We start from the raw sequence: 24,207 nt of genomic DNA on the forward strand, positions 1-24,207 counted from the left end.
GAAACCAGAGAAACAGGGTAAGATAAACAAAAGAAACAACAAATGCAGAACTATCTGATGCAATAATTTCAAATCTATGTGAAAATAAAAATGACTATGATTTACTAAGGGCTAGCAGCCTGCCAGGAATTGTGCTAGGTTCTTTACGTATAACGTCTCCATTCTTCTGACGGCCTCTGAAGTAGGTTATCTTTATTCCTGTTCTCTTGATGAGAAAAGCAAAGTTTAGGCAAGAAAAAATATATGCTTGGAGTCCCACAGTCAGCGTATGGCAGAGCTGGGATTTAAATTCCCAAAGTTGTGTTCCTTTTATTATGCTAAACCATTATCTCCAAGGGCCACATCAACTCCAGAGAACAAATATGTTTTAAAATATATGAATTTAGATAGGTAGAAACATACCATTAGACCCAACACACAGTATGAGGCAAGATTTATCTCCGACTTTCTGACACTGCCTGTCATCTGCTATTCTGCTGCTGTGGCCAATGACTGTAGGAAGTGAAGTGAAAGTACGTATGACAGAGGGCCCCAAGTCTCGTGGGCTGCTGTGTCCTCCTTTGTCTGCAAGACCAATGACAGAATCACTTCCAATCAACATCTGTTTTACTGAAATCAAACCTTCACTTAATTATTGTTTATTATTAATTTCAACCACGTGTATTGAGCACTTATTGAAATGTAAGGCCCATTACTAGGTTATGTGAATGATACAATGATGAATAACACTCAGGAAAATAATTAACTCTTACATTTGCAAAGTGCTATCCGCTGAACAGAGAACTCTCATATACATTATCACATATAATCCTCGTGCACCAGTAAGAGATAATTCATTATGCCTATTTTGCATATGGAGAAACATGTATGTCCAATATCAGTATTTGGTGCAAATTAGATTTGAACAAAGAGCATCTGACGTCAGAAAAATCAGCCAGTCTCTGACTTCCAAGGAGTTTCCATTTCATGAGAAAGGCAGAAAAATAATTTGAATGTGAGGGTGGGGAAAACTTTTTAAAAAATAAAGAAAAACATCTCAGGGAATACAGGATGAGCAGAATAAATCAAGGAGGCATAATGCTAGGTACAGCCCTCCCTTTCCTTCCCAAACTCTTCTTCCACTGAACTAGTGGCCTTCTGTTATGAAAGCCTTGGTCACAACCGAAAAGGGCTCAATCTCTCCCAGCTGGAGACCCACCTGCACTGAGCAAGGGTAGGCACAAGTGATACAGTCCACAGGAGACACCAGACAAACATCAACAGCACCTAAAATTGAGAGGACCCAAGTTGCAAGACCTGTAAGAAAGGGTAGCTAGGATCCAGATAAAAGTGATCTTACCATGCATGGGAAGGAAGAAATGTAGGTTCAAAAGGTGACCCTGTGACCAACAAAAGTCTTGAGTAAATTAGTGTTGGTGAATTAGTCTATTTATGAAGCACAGCTGTGAATAATTTGTTCCGAGCTTTGGCAGGGGAGGGGCTGTGCATCAATACTGCATGAACTGTGAGCAGACCTCCGGACAGCCATCAGATGAACAGTGCAAGATGGGCTTCTTTGGGGTCTGCTGACTGGGGAGAGGGTGGAGACAGAATTCTCTACTCAACTTCTTCTCTGCTCCCCTTTGCCATTCTGTATCTGAGGGATTGATTTCTGGATTTTTCAGGGTGACTAAGCCAAGTGTCAAGAGCCAAGGGTCCTTTGTCCTATGACACTGAGTATGACACAGAGTATGCCAACTGATATCAATGTTTGCTCTAATTGATTCTGGTTTAACTAATCTTCATCCTGAGACATAATGCTAGCTCAAGAGCAGAGGACATTTAAGAATTTGGTGGGTTTGTCAAGCCCCTTCCCCAACTTTACCTCGCAGGTTTCTCTCCCTGGGGAGAGCACTGAGCTACTTGAGAGTAGGAAGCAATGGACTCCATTTGATTAGCAGTAACAAGTGCTGGGAAGACAGGGGCAAAGAGCTCAGAAGACACACAGGCAAGAACAGAGATAATGAGTAGCAAGGTACCTGCAGCAAGTCTGGGGAGTACCAGGATGCAGGGGGGTGAACAGCCAACCTACTGGACATAGGTAGTTGATGGTTCATGTCATAGCATTTTCAGCAATGTTTTGCCTGGGTAGTTTATATCTGTCGAGACTGCCACTGCTTACTTGCACAAACGAGGCCAAATAAACATCTAGCACTCGAGAACCTGACATGCCACCTATTAAGGGAATCACCTTACTGTAAGCCGTATGTCGCTCTCAAGGTTATGCCCTTTGTCTACTGGAGTCCTCAAGATGCTCATGAAGCCTTTCCACTAATCAGAGATGCCCTCTGTGTTTTTCCACTGGCTCCCACTGGGCTTGCTAAGGTCTTTTCAATATCTCTGGGAAATCCTAAGTGCACCCAGTGTCAACAGTTCTAACAAGTGCACTATTTCTGCCATTGATTCCCAAGTACAGTCATTGCCATTTTTGCTCTGGTGGCTCAGATATGAAGATACCAAAGCTTCATGGCAGACTTTTACAATAGCGTGGCAACACAGGTCTCAGGTGAAACCATTCTTTCTATTAAAAGAATAATTATGGCCAGGTGTCCATGATTTGGGCCTATAAGCCTAGCACTCTGAGAGCCCAAGGAGAGAGGATCCCTTGAGCTCAGGAGACCAGCCTGAGCAAGTGCAAGACTCCATCTTTACCAAAAATAGAAAAACTAGCTGGACATTGTGGCAGGCTCCCATAGTTCCAGCTACTTGAGAGGCTGAAGCAAGACGATTGCTTGAGCCCAGGAATTTGAGGTTGCTGTGATATAGACTGACACCAGAGCATGCTACCCAGGTCAAAGAGTGAGGCTCTGTCTCCAAAAAAGCCTCATTTAAATCCCTCTTGTCTGTGTCAAACCTGCGTTCTTGAAGGCTAGGCTTGGAACAAGGACAGAATACAGACATCACATTGTATTTAAAATGTCCTTCCCCTCTCATGTTCAAGACTGTGTCACTCCATCAAGCTTACCTGGCTTTTCCTGGGTTTTCCCCTCAATTCTCTTTGCTTACACAGCCCCTGGTGCCCGGGGCATCCCCTTATACCTCTCCCTGGACTCCTTTTCCTAACCTTGAATTTCAGGCTTGGCTTGGTCATTGTCCATTAGACTGGTGTGCTCCAAATGGTTACCATCCCCGAGGGGACCCATGGTTAGTATTCAGGGAGTCTGATAATAGAAAAATCATCTTTATTTTCATTAACTTCTAACTGAAATTAAACCTTTACTTTAGTTATGAATGTACCAGTAGTTAACAAATCCTACTAGAATTAGTGATTTGTCACCAGTAGAAAGAACAGATATTTTCAATACCACATTACAATTGCTGTTAGTTTCAAATTTTTGACTCTGCCCTTCACTATTATGTAACTACAATAGTCATTAGGTTCACCCCTTGATCTTATTTCCTAAGTTAATTAAAAAACACATTAAATAAAAAGCATTTTGATAACTATATTTCAATATACTTAGTTTCCATGTAATCCTATGAATTTCACTTAATGCATTTAAAAACATTATTTGGGTAAAGGGTCCATAAGTTTCACCAGACTTCCAAAAGTATCACACAAAACAGGTTATGAACCTGGGATTCTCTTAGTCATCATCCTGTGTGATTCAGTGGTACTTGTGCATGTCTCTATGGAAGAACTTTCCCAGTTTCTATAACACTCTATTAAAATATCTGTCTCATGCCTAGACCACATACAGTCCAGGGATGAGACTGGGTCCTCTTTATTTGAACACCCAACATCTGGAACCATGCATAGGCTTTGATAGGTTATCAGTAATGCTTGCTGACTGTGCTGCTAAGTTCCTAGATGAGTGAACCAGAGAGTTTCCTGCAAAAATTCCTGGACCCATATTTATGAATGCATTTTTTTCCTCTTCTAAAATACTTCTCTTAGGGAGGCCACCTGTTTATTCCTATTGATCTTCCCTCATTCAAGCTGTTTCTGCAATCCCCTCAGGGAGTTATCTTCTCACTTAAGCTACTACCAAGTAACTCAGTGCATAAAATCAACGTTAGACTAGAGTTGCAACACACTATGGTAACCCAAGGTGTTTAAGCTCATCTCTGAGTGACTTTTGACAATTTCAAATGGATAAATAAACATCAAAAATTAAGCTTACTTTTTGAGCATGAGGATCTAGTTATTGTCACAAGTGATATTCAACAAGATGTTTCATGCTCTGAAAAGAATTCCAGAAGGGGAACACCCCAGATGTCCTCAGTTATGGCAACTTTGTGAAAACAAGTTTGAATTTTTTCCAAGGGATCACTTTACATTGGCCAAGAACTTGCATAAATGCTAATGTGTTGATTACAGAATGACTTCACTTCCTGGCTCCGTGTTTCTCTCTTGCAGTCATCTTGGAGACGTTTCAACAGTTCCCTTCATTTTAATAGATAAGCCCTATGTCGTACACGAATTTAGGACTGGCGGTCAAAACTTCCCCAAACACATTTCAGCTTTGTTCTTGGACTTTCTCCCCAAAGTGTTAAGTATTGAGGGTCTGAAACTTGGAATGAAACAACCTATTCTGTATTTCACTGCTGTGCAGCACATATTCAAACCCCTCGGTATAGAATCAGAGATTTACATAATCATGAACTCTCCCAAGGGTGAGCATTGCACAGGCTCATACAAAAGATTCCCTTCACTCATCAGTATTCTTTTATCACATACGAGACTGGATTAGATGCATCTATGGAGAATTACAAGAATCTGGAATGATGTTCTTCCATTAATACAACTTCTTTTACATTCCTCTGGTGTTCCAGGAATGAAAGCCACAGACAGATCTTTCTTGTAATTCTGCTTTTCATTTCAGCCGCAGAGGAAATAAACAACACAAACACCAGGAAGAAATAAAGGCCCCGAGAAGGTTAACAGTAAGAAGAGTCTCCCTTGTTCTTCCCTGACCCTTGGCAGATCAATTGTAAAGATCTGTCCATTGGAGATTATTAAAGCTAAATAAATTTTGTAGAAACTGTTTCTTGTGAAATCCCTAGGCTTAAAGAAAACAACATTGATTTATTTGGTTTCCAAACCAATAAGCTGAATGTTAATCATCTTTCACAGCAGATACATCAAAGGAAAGAAAAGACATTACAAAGAAGAAAGTCGTTACAACTTGAGATGTCTCAAAATTTCACTGTACATATAAGCTCCCTGGCCGCATCTGTATCAATTTGGATTTTCTTATTTATATAATGAGTTGACAAGCTCCTGGGGAACCACCAGAATCCAGGTCTGTTAATTATCTAATATAATTATGGCAAGAAACATCTGTGCCTTCTCTCCCACCCCACACGGGTAGAAAGGTACGCTTACACAGTAGGTAGGGAGTATTATTTTTACTTTTAAAAATGTATAATGTTTAGACATCCTTATTTAAGTAAAAAGTGAAAGCTGAGGAGTTTAGGTTTTTCCATTTTTTAATGTTCAATTCAATGATTCTACAGTCTCATGCTAACTATGTGCTGTAGACCTTTCTAAATACAGAGAATAGAATTTGAAAATTATTTGGTTCCCTGCTTTTGTGTAGATCACAGTACAGTGGGAGAGAATAAATATAATGGACTGAGCTCTGTAAATGAGGTGCAGAAAGTTCTACGTGGGCGCAGACGAAAGAGAAGTGAAACTGCCTCATTTTGCTCATTATATCCTCCTTTCCGTCTCTAGAGTCAGCTTCCCCCTCCGTCCTGGCTGGTCCTATCTGGTAGCAGAAAGAGGAAACAGAGCAGCAGCACCAAAACCTTCCCTCAAGCCTACACCTTCTAGTCACCGCCTTTGCTCCTTGCCTGCCCCACCAAGCTTGCACAGACATTGTCTACACTCACTGTTTCTTCATCCCTGTGGTTAGTGGACTCTGTGATGCCCAGATCCCCTTTCAAGGAAGGACTTGCATCCTGGGAGGGCTGTCAGCCCTTCAGGGATGCCTCAGCTGGACGGAGCTGACTTGCCCAAGTTCACCTTCAGTGAGTGGCTGAAACATGATAGGTAGGACTGGCCATCTTTGCCCATCAGAAGACCATTTGGAGAACCAGGCTAGATCCAGAGCATCCCACAGTGTTCCCTGAGTCTGTTGTTGGGTCTGTATTATATCTAAGTTCCTCCCTCTGTCCACTCCTCTTTCCTTCCTTCTCCTCAGGGCTTAATCTCAAGGGTGATCCTTAATAAACATCCTGCATACCAAACTCCATGTCCTTGTCTGTGTCCCAGGTAACCCAACCATGACACCCATAACTCTAGGCCCTGCACTTTTCACAAAGGACCTATATAATTAGCCTTTGAGTAAGGTCAATTAAAACAATTTGTTACATTTCCCTGCCAGATTATTTGTTGCTCAAGAGAAGGGGCCTTTTTTTTTTAATTATTTTTTATTAAATCATAACTTTGTACACTGATGCATTTATGGGGTTCAGGTTACTGCTTCAATATACAATGTGAAATGCTTACATTGAACTAAGTAACACATCCATCACAATTATACCCATTTCTAAATAGTTTTGAAATGTACCATTGCACAATGCACATTAGGTGAAGTAAGGGACCGTTTTTTAGAAAACATTTTTAATCCCTTTTGTTGCCTAGATCAGCAGTGTCAATAGTTAGAAACCCTCCTACTATTTGTATGTTTGCACAATTCTAAATAAACAATATTGTTATTTTCTCCGAGGGATGTAAAGGAAAATACATTGTTCAAAATGGTTTTTAGAAATCTACAAAATCCTTAGATAGACCAGATTGTACGAGGATAATGGATGTAATAAAATAACTAAAATACAAAACTCCCCATAGTCCAATAGCCAGCCAAGTGGTAGAGAGTCAGCTGCAAACTAACGATGCAGAGATTCAGAGGACTCTAGAAATATCTAGAGGGATCAGAGAGTGCTCCTTAGAAGTTGTGGCAATTAAGGTAGACGCTGTAGGAGTCAACACTTGATGTGGTAGAGGGGACGGTGGAGCGGCATTTCTGGTGAGTTTGCTGTGATAGTCAGTGGTGAGGAGGGCCAGTAAGAACAGCCATGGCGCTTGAAGATTACAGGTTCAATAGGATCAGTTAGCATTTCATAGATGAGAATGCCGAGAGTAAGTGTTCCATAGGGATGTTTGATAAAATCTTGGTTACTATACCACTTATCTATTGCTCTGTAACACATTATTCTACAACCTGATGGTTTAAAACGACAACTGTGCTTAGGGCAACAGTCAAATACACCCAGGCAGGCAGGTTTGACCCCAGCCTGGGCCTGCTAAACAATGACAATTGCAACAAAAACAATAAAAAAAAAAAAAAAGCTGGGCATTGCGGTGGTCATCTGTGGTCCCAGTTACTTGGGGTGGGGGGGGCTGAGGGAAGAGAATCGCTTAAGCCCAAGAGTTTGAAGTTGCTGTGAGCTGTGATGCCACATCACTCATACTGAGGTTGACATAGTGAGACTCGGTCTCAAAAAAAATTAAAAATTAAAAAAAAACAAAACAATTGTTATTGTCTCACAGGCTCTGTGAACTGGGAATCCAGGCATGACTCAGCTGGCTTCTTGGCTTTAAGGTTCCATAGGCTGCAATCAAGATGGTCATGGAATCTTTCGTTGGTAGAGTAACTTCTGGTAAAGTAAATATTCTTTGAGTCTCATTTAAGAAACACTATTCTAGAGATAATAATTCAGACCATTTAATAAAAATATTTAAAGCATTCAAAAAAAGAAAGGATATCAGCAAAGGCTGCAGCCCTCTCAGTATCCCACGGGGGCAGGATCTGCATCTAAGTTCACTTGGGTGATCGTTGGCAGGATTCGGTTTCTCAAGGCCCGCTGAGCTGAGAGTGGGCCTCCAGTTTTGGTTTCACTCAGTTCTCTGCCACGTGATCTCCGTCACTTGAGAAGATACATGAACAGATAGAACACCCAACAAGATGAAAGGCATGGTCTTTTGTAACCTAATAGTGGAAGTGTCGTTCCATCACTTTCTCCAGTCCATAAAAGGGAGAGGTTGCACAAAGATGTGAATCCCAGGAGCTAGGAAGCATTGACAACCACACTGAAAGCTGCCCAGCACGTACATTACTCCCACAACAGGAATTTTCATGAGAGGAACTGTGTCATCCTTAATCTCTATCAATAATTTGTAGCTGCGCCTTACCATGAACTTGGCATATGCGTTACTCCTGCCACAGTAACCTGCATGAAAGGAAGTGCATTATCCTTAATCTCTGCCTATAAGGTGCAATTGTGACTTACTATAAACTTCGATGGCTTTTTCTTATCTGTGTGCCTTTGCCTATGCAGACTCTTCCTCTTAGATCTCTCTTTTTTACCTGGGCAATTCTTACATTTGCTTTATGCCCAGTGGTTTGTCACTTCCTCCAGGAAGCCCTCCCTCCAACAGGTAGTCCTTTTCTCCTCTATGCTCTCATTTCCCTTTGCAGTAGAGTCATCCCAACAACTTGTTATAGTTCATCAAACCTGTGTATCTTCATGTGTGGTCTTCCTGCTGGATTGTTATTCCTTGATTGCAAAGATTATCTTTTAGATATTTTTTTCATTGACTAGGCCTTGCCCAATAATCAGCTCAAAGTAAACTCTGTAAATGGTGCTTTTTTGTGTGTGAATGATCATAGAAATTGGTTGGCCATTACACTTTTTTGTTTGTTTTAAAAAAAAAATTACTGAGTACTTGCTACTCACTGTGAGTGATTCACTAATTCTCAGAAACTGCTACAAGACAGACATTGTTTCTGTTATCTTGAAAATTGAGAAATTCAGCTTTAAAAGAGGTTAATTAACTTTCCTGAATGCCTTTCTCCCCAGCCCTCTTCCATCCAGCAGAGTCGTTATACATAGTTCTAGTCAATGGTATGCAATTGGAAGTCTGCTGGTATGGATTCCAGGAAATCTTTTGATTTCTTGATAAAAAATGCAGAGAGAAGGGAACACTTCTACACTAGTGGTGGGAATGCAAGCTAATGTGGTCTTTTTGGAAAGAAGTTTGGAGAATACTCAAGGAACTAAAAGTAGACCTACTGTTCAATCCTGCAATTCCTCTATGAGGTATATACCCAGATGATCAAAAATCATTTTACAACAAAGACATTTGCACTAGAATGTTTATTGCAGCCTAATTCATAATTTCCAAGACATGGAGATAGCCCAAGTGCCCATCGACCCATAAAGGGATTAACAAATTATGGTATATGCATACCATGGAATAGTATGCAGCCATAAAAAAGATGGAAACTTCACATCTTTTATGTTACCTGGATGGAACTGGAACATGTTCTTCTTAGTAAAATATCTCAGAAGTGGAAAGAAAAGTATCCAATGTACTCAATACTACTATGAAATCAATATATAATCACCTACACATTCATGCAAATAGTAAAACATAACTATAGTACAGAAAGTAGGAGGAGAGAGAAAAGAGAGGGGAGGGGAGAGAGGAGGGCAGGAGAAGGGAGGGCATTTGGGGGGACCTCACCTGATGTGCATAATGCAATGGTACACGTCAAAACTATTAAGAAAAGAGTATAATTGTCTTACCACAACAAATAAGTAAACGAGGTGATGGATGTGTTAATCAGTTTGATGTAAACATTTCACATGGTATACCAAATCAGTACACTGAACCCCACAAATGCATCAGTGTACACAGTTATGATTTAATAAAGAAAAAAAATGGGCCACCTCAGCAGGAACATCCTATTTTATTCTAATTGCCCTTGTCTTTCCTGGCCTTTTCTTTTTAGGACCAGGAGGCAATGTCTAGACCACTGTTTTTCAACCTTTTCTATCTCACTACACACTTGGATTTGTAGCTAAACTTCTACAGAACACTTAAATTATATTGATTTTTTTTAAAAGTAAAAAAGAATTTACTTACTATGCTTTGAACTTTTTTTGAAAATAATTTAATTAACGCTCTTTAAAAATTTTCATGGCACACCTCAGGTCCCCTCACAACACACCAGTGTGCTGTGGCACCCAGGTTGGAAATCACTGACCTAGAGGTTCAACAGGCATCTTGCAACCGTGAAGCTACAAGCAAGAAGGTAAAAGTCAGGTAACTCAGGGAGGAGGAGCCTGGAGTCTGGACATCTTAAACAGCTGCACCAGGCCTGGGTTGCCCTACTGGATTTTTAGTTATATGAGGAAGATTGATCTCCTCAAAAATATCAATTTCTCACTAATTTGCTATTAAGTGCTAGGGCTGAGATTCAAACCTATGTCTCCTTTACTTTAAATCCTGTATTATTTCACTTTTCTGTACTCTCTTTTAATATCAGATAGTTTTAAACTCAAGTTTATCCAACATGAACAGAAAGAAAAAGACCAAATGTCACCCAAAAAGAAGCAGCCATATTCTCAGTTAGGTTGCGAGCTGTGCCCTGCCTGAGTTTTCCCATGGGTAGGATAAAATTAGCAGCAGGGAAATGATCAGTGAAGGCTTTGTGGATGGGGAAGGTTGAGTGGTAAGCCTTCAGAGAGAGCATGGCACAAGGTAGGGCCAAGTAGAGTCATCTAGAAAAGGGACTGGCATCGCTGGTGGAAGGGAGTCACATATTTTCTCTCAGCCTCCGCCCTTTACCTTTATGATGTGTTCAGTTGTAAAGCAGCATTTGACCCCTTTTTTTCCTACTCTTTGGTTAAGAGTTTGACAAGTGATTGTACCGTAAGTGGTGAAGGTCAAAAATTAGGAACAGGTGGAAGAAGGATGCCAAGTGTCCTCCGGCAACCAAAAGACCTGCTGTTGGAAGGCAGGCAGTGGAGTCGGCTTCACATGGGTGGGTCACCAGGGGGTGACTATCTATACTCCCCTTCATTTCTCAAACGCACCTACTGGCATCTCCACCACTCTTACACCAAGATGTGCTGCTGCTGTCAGGAAGGCCTGTGGGATACCTAACAATTAGACAAGTGGTGAGTCAGTGCCAGCACATTGGGCTTACTTGGAGGGCTTTTAAAATACCCTAAATTTAGTTGATGTATGAACAGATTTGGTGTCCAGCAGAGTCTTGACTGGTTTCACCAATTCCCTTCAAACACAAAAGTTTCTTCTAAGGGTACACTTGAAGGGACAGAGAATAGTCTTTAGCTCCTTCTCCATGTCCTAAATCATTTTTTTTCTCATATAGGTAAGGACTAGGTACAGTATCACTGTCCTTAGATGTGATTGTCCAAAAGACTTGCCAAAATTAAATGCATTTAAGATTATTCTTCAAAACTTTCCTGCATTATAAGTTATTCACATGGAAATATTTGGCTAATACTGGGAAAGTTGATAAACTGGCTGTACAACAAACAAGCTCAGCTGTAAGTGGTCTCCTGGATGGTGTTCAGAACTAATTTTCTTGTAGTAAAATTCGCCTTGATGTAGATGTTATTTGGGTTCTCCCTAAATTGCTTTCATGTGATAATTCCATGTACCTAACAATAGCAGAGTAAGTTTTATTTTTAAACTAAGCTGTGTTGACTATTGAAATTAAAACAAACGAAAACTAGAGGTCTAGGCTTGCAAAGGCACACAGGCAGGAAGCAACATGGCATCTTTGGGGAAATTCAAGTAGTTTGCTTTAGTAACTGGTATTTTGTAGTACGTCTGGAACTGATAACTTATGATTTTGTTTCATCCTGTTTACTGTAACTGCAAATGACTTGACAGAGGATTATCCATAGATAGGCCCTGTTCTCTCAGAGGTGGCAGGATAAGTGTCATCATTTTTAGTCTGGTTTTTACAATATGGCTCAGAGGAATTACCCAGGAGGAAACCTTAATTCCAGTTCTGTCTTCTGACATTACTTACCTGCTGTTGCAGGGAAAATATTTATCTACTTGTGTATGCATTCTGTTGATACTTCTCAAGCGCCTACTCTGTTCCAGGCACTAAGAGTTCCTGGATGAATAAGACATACGTGCTACCTTCAAGGAGCTCATCGTCTAGTGAGGGAGACAAAACTTAAATGTAAATATCTATAATTATAGAGCCGCTAGTGGTGAGGTAATGAAGGAAACCCCAGCACAGAGTTCCTAGAAAGCACTCAGTAGATGACAGTTGTTTATAATCTCTATTAGGTTCCTAGGAGGAAACATCTGTCTGTGGAAGGCTCCCTATTAAGAGTGACCTTTTGTTCTGAGCCACACTTTCCATGCATACATAAAAGTGGGATTTAGACTAAACTCTCGGGGACCTCAGAAAGTCTTTCCTACTATGCCATTCCATGGTATGGTTTAGGGTGGAAGGAGCAGTGGTATACAGTAAAGGGTTGACTCATCAGGCCTGTGTTGCTCAGATCCTGAACATCCTGAAGATCTTCAGAACTGACCCTCAATCACCTCCCAGAATAAAATCTCTAAGTCCATGGAACACCTGCTTAATAAGAGTGTCTTTGGATACCTGGAGCCTTGGACCGTAAGTTTATGCTTATGATGTTGTACATGTCGAGTGCTGGTTTTTGTGTGCCTGGGCTCTGGGCTATCCTGTAATCCTGTATCATTTTGACATCAGGGGGTCTAGAATCAGAGTAGCTGAGGTCAGTCACACAGTCACATGCATTTGTGACTGACTCCACAATAAAAGTCCTAGATGCTAAGCCTTGGGTGAGCTTCCCTAGTTGGCAATATTCTATGTATGTTCCTACACATCACTGCTGGGAGCATTAGGTTCTGGTCATACAACTTCCCTGAGCGAGGACAACTAGCACTGTGTATCTAGTCTCTCCTGGAATCCACCCTAATGAGCCTTTTTCCTTTGCCAATTTGAATGTGTATCCTTCCACTATGATAAACTGTAGTAGAACCTCCATAAGTTGACCACCCAAAGGACTGTAACAAACTGGTCAACATACAGAGATGGTCAACATAAGGAACTAGGTCTATTGTACTGATATGTACATGTGGTACATGTCCAGCCTATGAAAATTAGGTCAACTTAAGGAGATGGTCAATGCAGAGAGATGGGCAACTATGGAGGATATATTGGGTATACTGTGTATAACCATGAGTAGAATCATTTTTCTGAGTTCTGTGAGTCCTTCTAGGACATCACCAAACATGGCTGTGGTATTGGAGATCCCTGACACAGGTGAGTAGGTTTCTTGTACAAAGATGGGGGGTCCTGGGAGCAGTGGGTGTTCCCTAAGCCAGATGTAGAAAGTGACTCTGTTTTCAAAGATTAGTCGAGAAGAGATGGAGATGACGCATGGTAAATGTGAATTGTCTGGGGCCTTCTCTGGCTGTGGTTTTCTTGGGCATGCTAATGCTATGAGTGAGATGAAAACTGATTAACCAGGATAGAAGGATAAAAGGGCTCCTTAGTCAATATACACACTAGTGAGAGCAGGTTTAGCAACCCAGACTGAAAGTAGCCCCAGAGAGGCTAAGAGAGGGCTTCCTTTGCCCACAAACATTACATCATTCCCACAGAATTCCTATGTATCTATCTGACCCTGCCAGCCTGAAATGGCTACAGAAGTTAAGAAACAAAAGGATCAGCATTTTTCTTCCTTACTGAAGAGTCTCCCCAACCTAGCAGCAATGCCCTTCTGCCATTCAGTCATCTCAGTTCAACAAGAGCTCAGTAGTGTCAGCTGTGCCGATGGCATCAGCCTCCAGAGAGCAGACTGTATTTGCACCTTGCACAAAACCCTAGATCTTCCCTAGAGGGAGGCTGCAGATAACTCCCCCATCGACACTATCTGCTGAGGGTACTGTCCAACAGGGGCGTGCTTGGTCAGTTCATGGTGTGTTAACTCCTAGGAATAATGTGTAACCAAGGACAAGCTCATGGTGATAAACAAATGCCTCAGCTCCCTCAACCCTTGGTGAGACAGTTATGAGATCAGTTCTACAAAGGGTCTCCACGGGAGTAATACCCTCGTTGCCCAGAGTGGCAGCGTATGCATTCAGAGTTGTTGCTTTATTATTTCTACTTCCTTCCTTGTCTCATTCAGTATCTCTGACCGTGCTTTTTGGGATTACTTCCCCAATGAACCACTGTACTCCAGTGCGTCTCTCAGGAACTATTTTTAGGAGAAACACAAGCTAAGACACACCGTATCAGGCATGAATGAGAATAGGAAGAAGACCGAGCACTTTCTGAGAGCCCACTGTCGGTAATGACCTCATAGGCATCACCCCATTTTATCCTCACTGCAATCTGTCCAGGTAGGGTATGGTATTTTTTTTACACACAAGGAAACAGAGGCTCAGAGAGATGAAATAGTTTAGCCTGGAGCACCAGGGAGGTGGTGGCAGAGCTGGAGCCCAAATGCAGGCCTAATTCCAAATCACATGTCTTACTCCTGCTACACACAACATCTCTGATCAGTAGTGCCACTGTAAAACTGGTGTGGCAGGGATGTTCAGGGTGGACGAGAGAGGAGGCCATCAGAGGCCAGAGACCAATTCAGAGACCTCCACACTAAGTGAGCCTTGAAGACCAGAGAAGCTGTCCTGGCCGTGTCGTGGGAAGTGTTCAGGGAGGAGACCAACCCCAGACTGGAAAGGCCGGAGGGTCAAAATCTGCCAATACACACATGCGGAAAGGAAGGAGAAGAATCTGGCAAGACGACCCTCTTTTGAGATGTTTTCTAATTTTAAGAGGAGGTTGATGGACTATCGGCAGGTGGGGCACCAATGAGGAATCTGCAGAGAAGAGATTTCCCACATGAACAGGAGGGCAGTGGCATCATCGGGGGATCTGATGGTCTTCCGCTGGATCTAGCAACTGCACTGTTGGAGTCTCGCCTACAGAGGATCCTCAGCAAAGGGAGAAAATAGGCCCTTCAGGACTCAGACCACTTTCTTCAGGTGTGGAAACTCTCTAAGGTTAGAAACCCCATCTGGACTCTGACTTCAAGGGCTATTTCAATTCCTATTTTGTGCTGGGCACAGATCAGGAATGGTGTAATGTTGATTGCAAAGGGGTCTAATAGAAGAGGTACGAGTTTTCCCACCAACCCCTATAAACTTTGAGTTCTCAGAGTCTAGAGAACAGCCCGGGATGCTATCTATATCGGCTCGCATTTAATATCCAAACGAGATCCTTAAAAGCCAGCTTGCATGAAGTGTTGTACTGGCTCTGACACAAATGCACTGAGAAGCCAGAAGCCTTTAACCGCTCACGCCTTCAGCTTCCTCATTTTTGAAAAGAATTTAAATGAATTTGAATTAAAACATCTGATTTCAAAAAGAGCTAAGAAAATGCCAGCGCCTATGAGTTTTTCAGGGACTGTGCAAAGTAAAGGAGTCTCTCAGATGGTGATTAACTGAAACAATAACCACAGGATTTAAAGCAAGAAGAGTGCCATTTATTGTCCAGCCAAGGGACAACTCTGTCTCAAACCCTGAAGAAGAAACTCAACTCTGCCACAGCATTCCTATTTAACTCAGACATTAAAATGAAAGCCCTCTTGGTAGACAGAGGCTGGGCACAAGCCAGGATACGACAGTCGTAAGATAGCACCAGCCCAGAAAGCCTGCCTCATTGACCCCGAGACAGTGTCTTAGACACTGTCTGGAGCACAGACTAGAGAGAAACAGGGGTGGAGAAGAACTGGTTATGGATAGCAGTTATGCTCACATTGTGCTAAAATAGTTCAGATCCTGATGTGTATCTGTGAAGGTTTTCATTGGCTTGACATTTTACCCCTCATTAAGTTTATAGCCCTCTACAAAATTCAAAACAATGTATCAGTACTCCAAAATCCTCCATAGCTAGGCTTGCTGGGATAGTGGCAACATAAGCCAGAGAACAAGGAGACAGATCTGCAGAGAAGCTCCTGAAGGAACTGGCCAGCTGCTCAGCCACACTTACTCAGGACTGGGGATCAGCTGGTCAATATGCACGCAGACATTACCTGATCATAGTTGCAAATCAAGTAGTTGTCAGTATGAGCTTCACAAAGACTTGTCCAATGAACAGGATAAGGATGTAGTTGCCCATAGGGAATATCCTAGGTCAGGTGTATGACAGTTCCTCCAGATGGTATGTCTATTTCAGAATAGGGTCCGGGCCAGCAGTGGAAGAAATCAGGGCTCTGGGAAGGGACCTGACAAAACTTCTATAGGAAAGGATGTCAAGAATCTGCTACAGTGTAATTGGCATAAAAACCAAGAGCCTGGTTTGACAGTGAGCAAATGTGGTGTGACTTGGGGAAAAAATGACTCCTGAGTTAGGCTCGTGGCAGCGAGACAATTAGTGCTGATCCTGCCGATTCTTTCCAGCCTCAGTGGGTCCCCTGGCATGAAACTGAGGAAGAATGAAGAAGGGAAAATCAGAGAGTTAGCCACTCTTCTCCACTTTAAGTGGTGAAATCTCAGCTGGGGCACGTGTCATTAACTCTCAGCGCTATATTGTCCTTATCATTATAAATGGTGTAACATCTCAGTGCAGACTATGGACCCAAAACAGCTAGCCTACCAGCAAATGGAAGCCCATTGTAGTTCAGTATATTCTCATATCGGATTTAATATGAGACTGGATAGCTCATTTCTGCATCATTATGCATTTTAGATCATCTTCTGTCTACCATGAACTTTGCTAGATACCTTATCATAGCCCTGCAGGTGGAAAAGCCTTATAAATACGGCTGCTACCCTTCATTGCATATAAGTAATATACAGGACTCTGGACTAAGATGTTTGCATTGCCTTTCTGAGGCCCCACAACAAAACCATAGAAAAGAAAATATTTTTCGCATTTTACATGTGAGTAAAATGAGACCTGGACTGTGTAAGTAATTTTCTTGACATCACAAAGATCATAAGCAACAGAGTGATGTGAAGACTCCACCCTTTGGAATACATGGTACTTTTTACCTCCCCACTTTGCGACCTTATATAATTTATTCTGAAAATGGCACAAATGCATAAAAATCTATCAAATATCTATAACTGTAATATTTCTCAAAAAAAGAAACAACATCTGTGTATCAGATAATTTTAGGTGGCTGATGATTTTAATATATAAATAGCCAATGAAGAGAAGGAGTTATTGAGGGAAAATTCTCCATCAAAATTCTAACCTAGAACTTTCACGGGAGAAAACCAATGTGATTTCAATGAAACGGACAGTAAGAAATGCAAAAAGGATTTGATGTGGGATTTAAGCGGACAAAAACAGCACATTCTGAATCTATACTTAACTTCAAAGAACAAATTGTCAATCAGAGTCCAATTCCAAAAACATGTGAAGGAAAGTTGAAATGCCATCTCAACAAATCTACAGAAACTGACATGTCCTTTTGAGAACAATCATCACAGTACAAATCCCAGAGGAAAGAGGAGCCTAGAAATGTAAATCTTAATGTCACCAGGACATTTAGACTCTGTAAAAGTCATCTCTAAAGAACTGCCCCCAAAGTGACAGAGTGATTCTTAGAAAAGTGAAGGTCAAACTTCTCTCCATTCTGCATATTTTCAAGACACAGGAGGTTAAAAGCTGTGCAGACCATAAGAGCTTCAAGAAGGGGACTAGAGTTCTGTCCTGATGGATTATCCTTAAAGCTACACAGCTCAGGTCAAAGGAAGACACTCAGGAACTTACTAAAGAAAAGTTCTGGGCTGTTAAAAAAATATCTTCCTTAACTAGTGTTCTCTAAGGACCAGTGTTTGGAAACCATTGATGTATAGAAATAAGGACAAGAGTAGAAGATAAGGGATTTAAGTTTAGATCATGACATCTACATTTTCATATATACAGGATGTCATGCAAATTAGTCATTTTCTCTGTGCTTGGGTCCCCAATTCTTAAAATGATTTGATGATGTGAAGGTTGCCAAACTCAAAGTTTGCAAGTAAAATAGGATATGTAAAATTATGTTCTAAAATAATAGTCTTTTCCATCTCACCACGATGTATAATTACTTTGATGCATTGTTGAATTTGATGTGCTAATATTTTATTGAGGATTTGTGCATCGGTGTTTATCAGACATTTTGATCTGTAGTTTTCTTGGGGTGTCATTGTGTAGCTTAGGTATCAAGATGATGTTGGCCTTGTAAAATGTGTTTGGAAGTGTTCCCTCCAGCTCTGTTATTTGGAACAGTTTAAAAATATTGTTAATTGCTCTTTGGAAGTTTGATGGAACACACTTTCTCATTGTGTTCTCACTCTGTGCATGCATGGAGAGAGACCTCTCTGGTGTCTTTTTCACTTCTCATAAGGACTCCAATCCAGTAGGATTAGTGCCCCACCCTTATAATTTCATTTAACCTTAATTACCTCTCTAAATGCCCCATCTCCAACTGCAGTCCCATTTCATTTAGGGATTCCATATATGGATCTTAAGAGAACACAATTCAGTTCATAACACCTCCTCATCATGTTTTCCCTATGCTGTCAGTTGTTTGTTCTTCTTCACCCTTTCCTTGTGTGCTGTTTGTTTTCCTCAAATGCCTGATGGCTCTGAGTTGGCCCTTTCTACTTGTCAATTAAGCCTTGGGCTAATCAATATCAACAATTTCTTCTTTGCCAGCTGCAGTAATGTAAGTCTATTGTCTTACCTGCTTGGGAGGATGAGGCAGAAGGATCCCTTGAACTCAGGAGTTCAAGGCCAGCCTGGGAAACATGCAGAGACCCCCATATCTAAAAAGATGTTTTTAAATGTTCTTGTTTTCCCTCTATTTGCTTAGAAGTATTTTCTTAACCTACCCGTCCCCTGAATGGGAAGGCTGACAGCAAGCTATGTCAACTTCAGAGTACATGGATGGGGAATCCACAGCAGGCAGATTATACCCCTTTCCTGTTCTCCTCTACAATGTCAGAATAATTGTAGTTAGTTGGTTTGAGCCTCTCAAAAAGATATGTCCAACTTTTAATCCCCAGAACCTGTGAGTGTGACCCTTATTTGTAAGAAGGGGTTCTTCAAGTATAATTAAGGCTTTTGGCATGGAATCATTCTGGATCATCCAGACAGACCCTAAATCCAATGACAATTGTCCTGATAAGAAAAAGAGAAGATAGGGATCCAAAGAAGGCCACTTGTGGAGAAAGGCAGAGACTGGAGTGATGTTACCCAAGCCAAGAGCACCAGGACCCACCATAAGCTGGGAGAAGAAAGGAACAAATTCTCCCTGCAGCCCCAAATTAAATGTCACATTGCTGATGCATTGATTTCAGAGTTCTACCCTCTACAACTTGGACACAACAAATTTCTACTGCTGGAAGCCATTAGGTTTGTGGTAATTTTTTACAACAGCCATAGAAATTAACACAAAAAGGAAGGCTTTGTTTTTCAACAGCAAAATCCACCTTTGGAAATCTAACCTTTTCAAGAGAATGGTTTCATTTTAATAACAATTTATTTATTAAGGAGACACTCTTTTCTCTCTTTCTGTGGTAGCCAGTGGTCAATAATACTGTTTCAAATTACCCAGAAGTGGAGATGCAGTTGTAAAAAGGAGGCATATTACTTAAACACCCACAGTACCGTCTCTCAGAACATGGCTGCTCTCCATCCACACTACTGCATCTAAAGTCTTCCCAAACTGTGCTGACCTGGATTACTCCATCTTCTAATCACCTTCTCCTAACTTTGGTGTGATTTCTCCTTTATTGCTTTGTATCTTATTATTATACACTTTCCGCTTATGAACATTTTGTCTCCCCCCCTTTCCACTACAGTGCTATGCATTGCCTTCTTTTTTTTACATATTTCCCATCCTTCCAATGGAACTGGAGAAGGGAAGAGAGAGATCCATCTGTGCCCTTCATACCATCTTGAACAAGAAAACTGCCCTTTCCTTCTAACCAGTAGCTCATATAATAAGCAGTTTCTATGATTGAAAATGTTTCAGTTCAGCAATTTTATTTATTTATTTATTTATTTGAGACAGAGTCTCACTATGTCACCCTGGGTAGAGTGCCGTGGCATCATAGCTCAAAAGCAACCTCCAACTCTTGGGCTTAAGCTGTTGTCTTGCCTTAGCCTCCCAAGTAGCTGGGACTCCAGGCTCCCACCACAACGCCCAGGTACAGTTCTGCTATTTTAAACAAAAACCTATCATTCTTTATTCAAATTAAGTTTTAAGTTACTCAACCATAAGCATTCCAGGAGGGGGTCACATGATTTGGAGCAATTAAGAGTAACTCCTTGATAAGAAATCAGGGTTGTACAACCTACCTGTAGATCCCAATTTTTTCAAAAACTTATTAAGAAAAAGAAAAATTTTCATACTGTTTTGTGGATAATTTAGGAAAATTGGGTTTTCTTTGGTTTGATTTATGTTTTTCCAAACCTGTCAAGTGATTGATCGCACTCCTCATTTCACATCAACTGGGTCAGGTTGGCCAGAAAACAGGAATCTGAAACATGCTGAGAGGAGGGATTTGGGTCCATAATTAATTGTTCAGTGACAGCTGTGACTATATACTCCTTGTTTTCTGAGAGCTGCCAATGTGATCTAACCTGAATCCATGTACCTTCCTGACAATCAATGGAATATCAATGTATTTTTTGGATGTGCTCAATCTAGATGTTTTGTTTTCACCTTACTCTGATCCCTGTCTCTTTATTGCTGTCACTGTAATTTGTGTTACTTATATGTTATTTTTAAAAGCATTTCCTCTATATAGTATTTCACAATTTTAAACTACTTTAGTATACTATGTTTTATTTCATTTTTATAATAGTCCTCTTAAAAGGATATCAGTTGCCTCCATGGTAAAATGACAGAAATGGAGGTTCAACATTTTAATAGTTAAGAAACTTAAACATCTAAGAAATATATTATTTTTTGGCATGAGAATTTAGCATGGTTCATTCTCTCCATGTCTCAGTTATTCTCCCTTAGTTCAAGAAAATCTCATTTAGCGACTGAGGACTAAGTATCTACAACATAATATATGGATAATCAAGAGAAATGATATTTTATTCAAGTCCAGAACTTACACACACATACTACACACACACACATACATACACACACATCCTACTTACACATAATAATAGCTACTTCATTTTGAGCAAACTTCTATGTCAGATACTTTGCTAGCACCCTTATACATGTTACCTATACATAACCTTTAAATACATCCCAATCTACTTGTTTCTTCTGAGATTTAAAGTTTGTTTATGGGAAGGTGTGTGTAATGATGTATGAAGTAATCAATGTAGATGAGACTGACATATTTCTGTTGTGAAGTGATGACAACAATGCTTTTCCAAAAAGCCATTGGACTGTATGGACTGGATGTTTGAGGCATAGACAAGGGCATAGAAAATATAACAGCAAAAATATGTGTTCTCAATTGGCCATCTGTAAATTACAACCTTAAAAAAAAATCCATACAAGCTACATTTTATTAGCAAAAATCTAAGTAGATAAAAAGTGATACCTTATTCAACTGCTTTTGTGTATTTCAAAGTATTTTTGATAATATACATCTTTTTCCATTGAATTAGTTACATTTAGTGAGCAGGTAGCCCTGCTTTCCCTTTTACCATTAGGGGAGTGGCTCCTATTTCTAGCTTTATCTTTCTGCAGGTCTCTAATGTGTCTATGTGTCTCTTTTGTGCCAAAGTACACATTTGCTTTTGCCCTGTCTCATAACCTTACTCAAAACTACAAAGGGATGAGAAACAACCAAACAAAACATGAACCTATATGGAAAAGAGAGCACAGAATAACAGCAAAATATTTGGGAGCTAGGTAGCAGAAAATTGAGTGGCAGCATGTATAGCCAACCTTAAAAAGTGAAATTCTTAGCCAATAGTAGGGTAAAATCAAGAGGCAACTTTCTCTCTTCCTTAGAACCTTTAGAGGGTTTAGGGATCTGTTGCAACAAATACTCTAGAAAGTAGACGTGAAAGAGAGACCAAAAAGGAAGACTAATTGAAAGTCTATAATCTGTTTATTAAGCAGCTAAGTACCCAAATACCCACCTTCACTCTACACAGTTGGGTAAATGCTCCTTTTCCACCCAAGAAAGCATGAAAGTCCATTTCCTTGGAGGCAATAAATCAAGGGTTACCTTTATGAATGTCAGGCCAAGATATGAGATTGGGATTTTAGACTAAAAATAAGGCTAACTTCCTTTGCTCCAGAGAGAGATCTATGATGGAAAGACTACAAAATAATTTGAAATAATTTTGTAGCAAACATACCCAAATATAATACACAGCCATGTGAGTATTTTTGTCTATTATATAGTCACTCTATAAAGAAAGGCACACACCTCTTCCGGTAAACATTTTGGGAAATGTTGAGTAAATTAATTATAGTAGTGTTTTGGGGTCTTTATCCACTTTGATGGCACACTTTATGATAAAAGAAAAAAACAAAGGTGATTCTTTAGCAAATATGTTTAGTAACTGACTTGACATTTTGGTTTATAAATGTCCAACTATAATGTAAAGTAACCAATTTTCTTGCTTGGCTCATAAACAACTCAAAAGGCAATTCCAGATAAAATGTCCACAAAGGTTCTGAGCTCTGGAATGAATATATGTGCTGAGGCTCTGACTCAAGATGAGAAACTGAACCTGCCGATTTGAACAAAATATCAATAAACATCAATAAAGGTATAAAACAAAATAATAGCCAAGAAAATAGGAATGGACTCATCAGAGGACAAGGGAATGGGAATGGACCCATCATAGGGTAAGAAGTTTCAAAAAAAAGTCTGGAAGCTAGAAAGCAGATGGAGGAGTAATGGTGGAGGGAAGGGAACTGAGACAGCTGCATCCTGGAACATGAGTGGTGAGAGCTGTTCTGAAAAATGGGAGCAGTGTGTCCTCCAATCCTGCAGAGGTGCTGTGCTTGGCAACCAATGGTACAACCAAAGGTGACCTGTGAATGGGGGCTGAGAAGAGGGGAACTGCATAAATAACCACTGGAGAAACAATCAGCCACACCCCAACACTCTGTACTCAGTAGACCAAGCAGACAAGCAGTTATTTATTGCATAGTTTGCTCCTATGCAAGAATAATAATAATGTGGAATAGAGAGATTCTCAAGTCTGGGAATAATATGGACTTCTGAAAATTCCCCAGATAGAACTACTGTGGAGGTAGCTGGCCACATGATACATTTAGGGAAGCAAGGTCATGAATACTAGGATTGCCAAGTCCAGAAAAGTGTTTGAGGTCCAAGGACTGGGGAGTGGTCCAAAGACGGGGGAGTTTTCCCTGGAAAGTTTTACCATTCTCAAGATGGCAAGGACCCCTGTACAAACATGGGGTTAAGGAAAGGAAGTCTAACAAGTCTGTGATTGAATTTATTGCCAACTAACCCAGACAAAGGTTGAATTTGATTTATCATGATTTTAAGAAAATAACTAAGGCTAATAGCAAAAAAAAAAAAAACTATACAGAAATATTATACTCTAGTTAGTAGGTTTGTTTTTTATAAGAATATGAGTTGACTTTAATATGATTTTTTAAAAATATTGTTTATGTATTCTAAAGCTAAAGATAAAAAGAACTATACACAAATATTGTACTCTCATTAGGAGGTTCATTTTTCACAGGGGTATGGTTGGCAATTTTGAAACTGCTTATGTGTATTCTGGGATTGAGCAAATAAGTTAATATATCATAGATAATGAGAGCCAGGTTTCTTACTGTTGGAGAAAAGAACTATAAACAAGGAAAAGGAGAAATCTAACATGAATCTGTGGTGTTGGACTGGAATTGGAAGCATCAGTATAAACTCATTTTTTTTAATACAGTATATACAGATAGATGATAGAGAAATACATATCACTCTGTCCAGTGAGGACATTAAAAACAATGACATGCTAACATAGATGAGAAGCTTTTTACTTTTAAATACCATTCTCTAAGCCTTAGAGAAATGGTTGATTCAAGGACTGACTGAAAGGCAGGGAAAATACAAAATGAAAATGGGGCATCTTATGGTTCAGGAAAAACAAAGTGCTAAAAAAAATCACCAGGAAAATTTAAAAAGATACAGAAGCCAGCTTGAGGGGGCTCTCCATGTCCAAATCTAGGAAATTTGAGAATTAAAACACACAATAATAGAATAGATTCTAATCAATACAAAAACAAGAATTCATGAGTACATAAATAATAAATTAAATAAAAGAGGAGGGAGAGATAAAGTTCTTCCACACAGTTAACAAATGGAAAAACATACCATGCTCATGGCTGGGAAGAATCAACGTTGTTAAAATGTCCATACTACCCAAAGCAATATATAATTTTAAT

This window comes from Otolemur garnettii, unplaced genomic scaffold, assembly GCF_000181295.1.
Source record: "Otolemur garnettii isolate 467f Iridium unplaced genomic scaffold, OtoGar3 scaffold00004, whole genome shotgun sequence".
In the NCBI taxonomy this organism is placed as follows: Eukaryota; Metazoa; Chordata; class Mammalia; order Primates; family Galagidae; genus Otolemur; species Otolemur garnettii.